The sequence below is a fragment of the Daucus carota genome, chromosome 5 (genome assembly GCF_001625215.2).
Source record: "Daucus carota subsp. sativus chromosome 5, DH1 v3.0, whole genome shotgun sequence".
Taxonomy (NCBI): domain Eukaryota; kingdom Viridiplantae; phylum Streptophyta; class Magnoliopsida; order Apiales; family Apiaceae; genus Daucus; species Daucus carota.
In genome coordinates, this window is record NC_030385.2 from 15,878,009 (window position 1) to 15,886,230 (window position 8,222).

Sequence of the window (8,222 nt, forward strand, 5' to 3'; positions counted from 1 at the left end):
ATAATAAGTTGCCAAATAAATATACCGCGCATCTTAAAACTAGATAATTTCTTATAGTAGTATGCCCTGCTAATTTGTGGGTTATAGCTATAGTATACAAGTCTGAGATAATGGGATTATGATCATGAGTACCCACTTCTTATAACATACAGATCCATAGCTACTTTTGTATATTATCACAAATCTGCAGGCCACTACTATGTTTCTGTTATTTTTATTCTGGCAGCACTGGTTTTAGCTGTTCAGGTATGTTTAGAGGACTCGAGTTTAAGCTAGGTACGCCTCACAATCTTCTAAATTGCCCCAGACGCTTTGTCTAATTTAGTGGGTGAATTTCATCAATTAACATGGATGCTCTAAAAAAAGCTCTAATATCACAAAATTATTCATACATAGGGACTTCTTTTTAACTCCAAAACTTCACACTTTCCAACTTTCTGAATGCTAGGAAAATCTCTGGAAAATTAGGTTTCACCTATATGTTTCATGCAGCAAACATGCTACTATACTACAATAGGAAACAAGTTTTTTTAGAATCTATCAATTGACTTGGCCCTTATGTTTGTGTTGGAATCAAGATTTCATAGACGCAAACTTAACATTTTTAAACTGACTGCTATGTAATTTACTGGTATAATTTCTGGTGCTTAAGAATGGGTTAGACACAAAAGGGAGGTCATTTTTCAGTGTTTAGAATTTGGATGTAGTTTCTCTATGTTATTTCCTTAATTTGGACATTCTGTGAACGCTCTCTGCCTGATCCAAGTGACAGTCTGTAAATCTGCATAAATCAAGGTTAAATGCTAGATTGGACCCTTATCTGCCATTCATAATTATTTGACCGGTTTTTCTAATGTGTGCTAATGGGCACATACTAAGCGCGAAATTTTATAAGTTTGACTCATTCTTATTGGCTCTCATATCTTAATAATGGTGGACTCCCCTGCATATACAAGTATACAACCACCACACCAATCAAAATCTCCCAAAGATATCGAATTCTGTGCTTAGCATGTGCTCATTGGCATACACTAGACAAACCTTTATTTGACAATTGTCATGGATCATTAAAAACTTTCCAAGTTTTAACTTTTAACCAAGCTTTGTTGAACATTTACTTCAAATCATTGGATCTACAGCTTGTCAAAATGAGAAAGTATGAATGCACAATCTACTGCATGATTTTATATTGAATCTTACATGAGGCTTATATATTGGCATGTGCAAGTTCCTCTATAGTATGTTTGTGTTTGTGTACTTGTGTTAATGATCCCCTGGTCTGAAATAAAAGATAGTGTCCTGCTCTGCTCTTTACAGGAGATTGAGTGCAGGATGATTAAGGACTCGGTAAATACTACCCTCTTTATCATCCTGTGTAAAATGCTTATATATTTACAGCTCAAGTTATATGATTGTTGCTAAAAGTTAATTTTGCTTCTTTTCTATTCAACCAGAAATTGTTCCGATGCTTATCATTTCACCTTAAAATTATTCAAATTAGAGACTTTTAGGAATAGCCGATTGTTTATTTTTCAATACTTGCTAAAGCATGGGAGAGCTTTAAACATGATGTCAATTGCGTGTTTCCGTTTGTGGGTAAAGGAAATGATGGTGGGTGTAAAGAGGAAACCGCATCAACCCTTGAACCCAAGTCGATGTTTTGTGGGAGTGTTTTTTATGTTGCATGAAGAATTTGATACAATTAGGAGGAGGGTTCGCGAAATTCAATCCGTTCCAAATTCGACACAAATCCGACTTGATTTGAAAAAACAATATGAATTAAAACTAAGATTCTCATATTTCGGGTTGGGTTCAGGTTGGATAATTTTTTATGCTAAAATCTCGATTCTCGAGTTGGGCTTGGGGTTGACTCAATTTTCCAAAGCCCTGTCTAAAATATTTTTGTAGTGTATAATATATTAAATTATATTAGATAATCACATATATTTGTAAAATATTTATATATATATATATATATATATATATTAAAATTTATCCACTTATAATCTCATTAAAATTTTATTTTTGTAATAAAATATAATTTTATATAATTAAAATATTTATTTTAATTAAAAAAATTTCTTGCACACAAATAATTATGTTCAACAAAGAGCATATAAAATTGATTATTGAAAAAAATTTAAAACAAATGCAAAGATCTTTCAAAGTTTCAGGTGGAGGTTCGTGTTCTCAAGCCTTGAGTAATTTATATATGTGGAAGTATTCTCTGTCTGCGAATCAATACAGCTTCGTTACAAAAATTCTAAGAGCTTATCATTAAAAGATTTTTTTTAATGCACTAGGTTGCTCTTCTTCTCCATTATCCTGGATATTTACTAAATGAAAATACAATCCTTGATCATATATTCAAGCTTACAATAAATTTTTACTCTAAAAATATTAATTACTCCCTCTATTTTTTTTACATGACACTTTTAACTTATGCACGTATCTTTAGGTGATTTGACCGGGTAGTAAAAGTTATTATTTTAAATTGATTTTTTTTGTGAATTAAAATTTTAATTACATACTTTTATTGAGAAAAAGAAAATTTCAAAAATAATACTTTTACCTACCTGGTCAAAGTACTTAAAAGTGTGTGCCAAAAAGTCAGACGTCATATATTAAAAAACAGAGGGAGTACTATTCTAGAGTTGGATTTTCTATTATGCACCCATGGATACGCCCCGTAACAACTGCTTTTTACTTAAACGGTGGATTTCTATTTTTCCTATCTCATTAATAATGATGGCCCATGCACAAAAATCTCTAATAATCAAATTCCTCCACCTAAATAAAAAATAGTTATTAGTGTGTGCACATGGGCACATACTAGAAAAACATTTCTGAAAAATAGCTGCAAACCCTGCTCATTTTCTTGCTTATACATATAAGAAAATATTGTCTTCTTGATGGAGTAGCCTTGTTGAATGTTTCCTTGTTTTTATAACTTGAAATAATAGGCTTCGAATTCTTCAAATTATGACTAAGAGTTTTTATAACTTAAATTTCAAAACTGTCTGTACTTCATCTGTTCATCCCATGTGACCATTGTCCCTTTTTTGTGCGATAGCTGTTAACCAATAGTCTTCAAATGGAGTTGATGACGAATCAATAAGTAGCCGTTGGTAGCTTCGTTGATTAGTCGCTGATGACTTCCTGAGTTATTAGTCAATAGTACAATCTTCACTAGCCTTTGAAGGGTTGTATAGCAGTTGATGAATCTTTTATTCCTCATCCGTTGATACCTTGATTTAGTCATTGATCTTCATTTCACTTGTGTAGTTTACATTACTTAGAATATGTACAATTTGACATCCTAACTACACGTCCGTTAATAGATCAAAAATCTCATAAGTTGATCAACTGCTAAAACTGAAAAGTATTAGTTTTGGTACAATACTTCATCATCCGTTGATGGGTTATCTGATCAACAACGACTACAAATAGTATGCTATCCGTTGATCAGCCACTTTTAAATACAAGTAAAATGACACTAAGTATTTTGACTTATCATCAATTGATTGACATAATCTTAATATAGCCCTCATCTGATAATAACATTATGCCTCCTAACACTTGAACTTACACTCGTGAATTACAAATATATTCGAAGCTTCAAGCATAAGAATTTTGCATCAATGAACAAGCAGAATCTCAGTCTTCTCAATTCACATAATCATGATGATGTGTTAAACTTTAAAAATATTATAGGAGAGTCTACTAAATCCACATAATCATGATGATAGATTGGACCTCGAAAAGATTAGGGGCTAAATATGGTCACTTGATAATGACATTTTCATGAAAATCGCAAAAGAATTAAAAATGACTGAAGCATGTAGTTCACAACCCTTAAGCAATTAAATTATGTAGATCTCTCGAGGTGTACTTAATTAAATTATGTAGATCCTTGTATAGGTTAAAACAATTGGGACAAATATCTCAATGAGTACCTTTTGAAAAAGTTAAATGGCTCAAATATAATTGAACTCGTAGTTAACTTGCAAGTGGATCATTGAACTGAAAAAAATTACAATCGACTCAGACAAGTTATTAGAAGTTGAATTCGAGGGATCACTACGATAAATTTAACTAAACCCTCTATTTAATCCATTTGACTTTAAGTGGAGACATGTTAGTTTTTGTCATGTATGCTATCACAAGTCTAAAATGATCCAAATAGCTAATAACCCTAACCTAATCTAGCGTTATAATATAGTATATCAACTTGGACTAATCGAACTATAACCGAGTTAAATCTTATAACCTAAATCATATAACCTACATCGATTAACATCATCGTCCTCATCAAAAATGAAGAAAGAGGTTGCCAACAAATTTTAAAAAACCAAGGTCACACAAAATCATTTTAACTTTGAGTTCAATTTTTTCAACGTGTTTAGGGTAAAATTAAATCATTTCCTTTTCAAGTTTAGGGGTCAATAATGAGTTTCCTTTTCAAAATTCTGCAGGTTGAAACTATATACGGTGAAAGCATATTATGGTGGTCGCTTCAAACACATCCCCATCTTTAGCTACACGAGCACTAGTCTGGTTCACAAATGACTAACATAGAAATTGTACTCCGTACTTCTTTGATAAATAACCTCGATTAGTCCAATTTGGGTTAGAAATGCTTCAATTTGTGATTACGAATAATCAGGATGACGATAATGAAATTCGCTACAACTTGATACCGAATTGTTAGACAACTTCTGACCCTCAAAACAAATTGTACTTTATTGTTCACTAAGCCCTGAACATATTATTTAACTTTTAGGACTCTAACGCTAACCACTACACCAAAAGCAACTACTTGTTGGAGATGACGTAACTATAACCTTTATAGTGTAGCAACCAGTACCACGATTTGAGCTAGCAAACTAGGGAGATGCTGGTAAAATGAGAGGTAGATTTATAACAAGAAGGTTGAGAGGATTCCCTTCACAATAGAAAACTCAATTATTTGGTGGAATTGAGCAAAATCTTCACAGATTACAATCCTGCATTTTATTTTCCCAATGGCTTCATCCAGCCATTATTGTACACCTCTAATTTGACATGTACTTTTCCCACTGATTTTTGTATTAGCTCCATCACCAGCAATTTCACTCTGTGGGGGAAGTTCGGAGAGTTTTTTGGTCCAAAAGTACACACATGATGGTGGGCCCTATGTTGTGGTCGTCACCTCTGTTTAGGTGAAGACCTATCAAAGTATATAATTTCTCCCATGAGAGTTGATTTCCATATGCTAGATCTACTTTCAAATAATACAAAGCTTAACTCTTGGCTCTCATGTACTGTAGGTGCCTTGACCTCTGTCACGATTAGCGCTAGCAGGATTTATGCCAATCCAGATGACCAACATGTCTCTTTCGTAAGGGAGCGGTTCTCAGCTTTTTCCACAAAGGTCGTCGCTCTTGAAGGTACTTCTGCCTCACAATTGCGACCTGAAGATGCCATGTTTGTTAATCGGATGACTATTGATGACTTGGTGGGAGCTACATGCTCCGACGAATTGAAGGTATGGGTTAAACCAAAATAAGGCCTAAGATTTTTCTAGACATGGATAATAACGTATTAAACCTTTTGCCTCTTTAAAAATATTATGACAGGCTGCAATGGCCATCCTAAAGGCCACCATTACTATTGTGAACACCCGTTTTAGAAGATCGTGGTTTCTTTCATAATCTTATAGCATTGAGCGTCTACATTGTACCAGGCTTTCTATTTGGATTCACCTTAAGTTGTGATTAACGAAGAAAAGTAGTCTTCATTTTGGATACACACACACACACACACAGATATATATATATATATTGAGTTTGATGGATTAATTAATTTGTTCATCTTCCAAGCAATTGCTGGATTGTAGCCTGTTACCATTCAAAATGAGACTTTGAAGAGTGGATGATGATATATATTGCTTTTGAAGAAATAATTTCCAAAGAGAGTCACAAAAACAACAGGGAGTCAAGACTGCTAACTAGAAGCATATATGTCTATCTTTAGTGGTCGTTTGGTTGATGGGGAGTTAGTCAGGTATTTAAAATACCTAGGATGTGACTATCTATCCAGTTGTTTGGTTTACCAAAAACACCCGAACTCCAACTCACTGGGAAGTTCCAATACCTGTAAAACCTAGGAGGTAATTTACCCAGTCCCCCCTCGGTGACTCACACTTCCAATAGATTTAATTCTATTATATGATTATGTATTATATGATTGAAAATACATAAACCATTCTAAAATAATATATTAGTACATATAATAATAATTATATATGATTATGAGTACATATATATAATATAATATATAATATATTAGTACATATGATTATGTATTATATGAGTATCTCTGGGCCAATTTCAGTGAGGAGATTCATGAGGCGGATGTTGCTGTATGTATTGCGGAGGCCCGTGTACCACAAACTAATACCTTTAAATACTTGGGTTCTATCATTCAGAGCAATGGCGATATTTCTGCGGATGTTACACATCGTATTTCGACAGGATGGCTTCGTTGGCGGGCTTCTACAGGTGTGTTGTGTGATAAGAGTGTACCTTTGAAGTTGAAGGGTAAATTCTATCGTGTAGCAATCAGACCGTCATTATTATATGGTTCTGAGTGTTGGCCATTGAGAAAGGCTCAGGAACGTAGGCTAGAGACAGCGGAGATGCGTATGTTGCGTTGGATCTGTGGTAACACCATGACAGATCATATACCGAATGATACTTTTCGACGTCGTTTAGGTGTTGAGACTATCTCTAAGAAGATAAGGGAGGGACGTTTACGTTGGTATGGACATGTTCGGCGTAAATGTAACTTAGCACCGGTTCGGAGAGTAGAACACATTTCGGTTAGGGGCAAGAGAAAAAGGGGCCGGCCTCGTCGGACATGGGCTAATCAATTAAGTTTGGACATGGGAGCCTTAAATCTCACAGGTGATATGACATTAGATAAGAATGATTGGAGACGCCGTATACGAGTAGTTGAGACTCGGTCTCGTGGCTCACAGAGATTATGAGGGTAATGGTGCTATGTTTTAAGGGAAGGGTTCAGCTCAGTCATTCCCAGATGCATTCGTGCCAATCAAAACTGTTTGGGTAAGTCCCATGTGAAGAAGGCCATGGGCTCAGGTATTATATTCTTATTATAGCACACACTGTTTTATTTGTTGTGCACTAAGCCGGGGGTCTTCACGGAAACAACCTCTCTACTTTAAGGGTAGGGGCAAGGCTGCGTACATCTTACCCTTCTCAGACCCTGCTCTAAGCGGGATATACTGAGTATGTTTGGTTTATATAATAATAATTAGTTAATTTTTAAAAATATAAAAATTAATATCTTTATTATCATCATCATCATGATATTTAACTCATAATATTAATATTGAATTATATTTCTTCATTAAGAATGTAAAATATATTCTTTGAATTAATAAAAAAATTGAGAAAATACATATTAATAATATTTTTTTTGTCAAAATTTAAAATTATAAAAATATAATATCGAGTCACGAATAAGTGTGAATAATTAATTAGTTTAACAACTTTATATACAAATTTATGTATAAAAAATCAATTAATTATTTCTTTTGTGTAGTTATCAATATGGACTATTTTTATTGCCAAAAAGATTGAAGTAATTTTTAAAATTTATATAAATTTCTATGATTATTATTTTTATCAAATAATATTATTTATCATTTAATTATAATAAAAACATTATGATTATTAAAATATAAAAGGTTTAAAGTTAAACATACAAGAAAATAGTCAATATGCAGGAAGTATATTCCAACATGTCAACCAAACAATTTTATGGTACTTACCTGGTATTCAGAAAAGATGGGAAGTTAAAGTTTCTATAGGAAATTACTTCCCGCATGATACCAAACAAGCACTTAGTTGTTTGGTCTTATGTTACATATGTACATGACTGACTTAATTTTGGGTCAAGAAATCTGTGCGCACCTGTTGGTTGGCCCCTCTGCTCAATTCAGAAAATCTAACATGTTGGGTATTTTGACGTCTGCCGGTTTGTCATATTATATTGTTTCAAACTATTATAACTTTCTTTTTTACTGCAAGAATAGGGTTTGCCTCACAAGTCTGCAGAGAACATGCTCATGTTTTTTTTCCATTCACGCCTCGGTCTAGTAGACTTGCCGCCAACAATATGTGGTACAAAAGTTTGGCTTTACTTTGCATGATGTT

General features: G+C 33.6%; 1 long non-coding RNA gene across 1 annotated transcript; it reads left to right on the plus strand.

Annotated features, from left to right (window-relative positions):
- Positions 1-5,058: 5,058 nt before the first annotated feature.
- LOC108221410 (uncharacterized) lies at positions 5,059-7,299 on the plus strand. The gene is made up of 3 exons (XR_010292555.1): positions 5,059-5,201; positions 5,310-5,527; positions 6,376-7,299. It is a non-coding gene; the product is annotated as an uncharacterized LOC108221410 (long non-coding RNA).
- Positions 7,300-8,222: the final 923 nt, after the last annotated feature.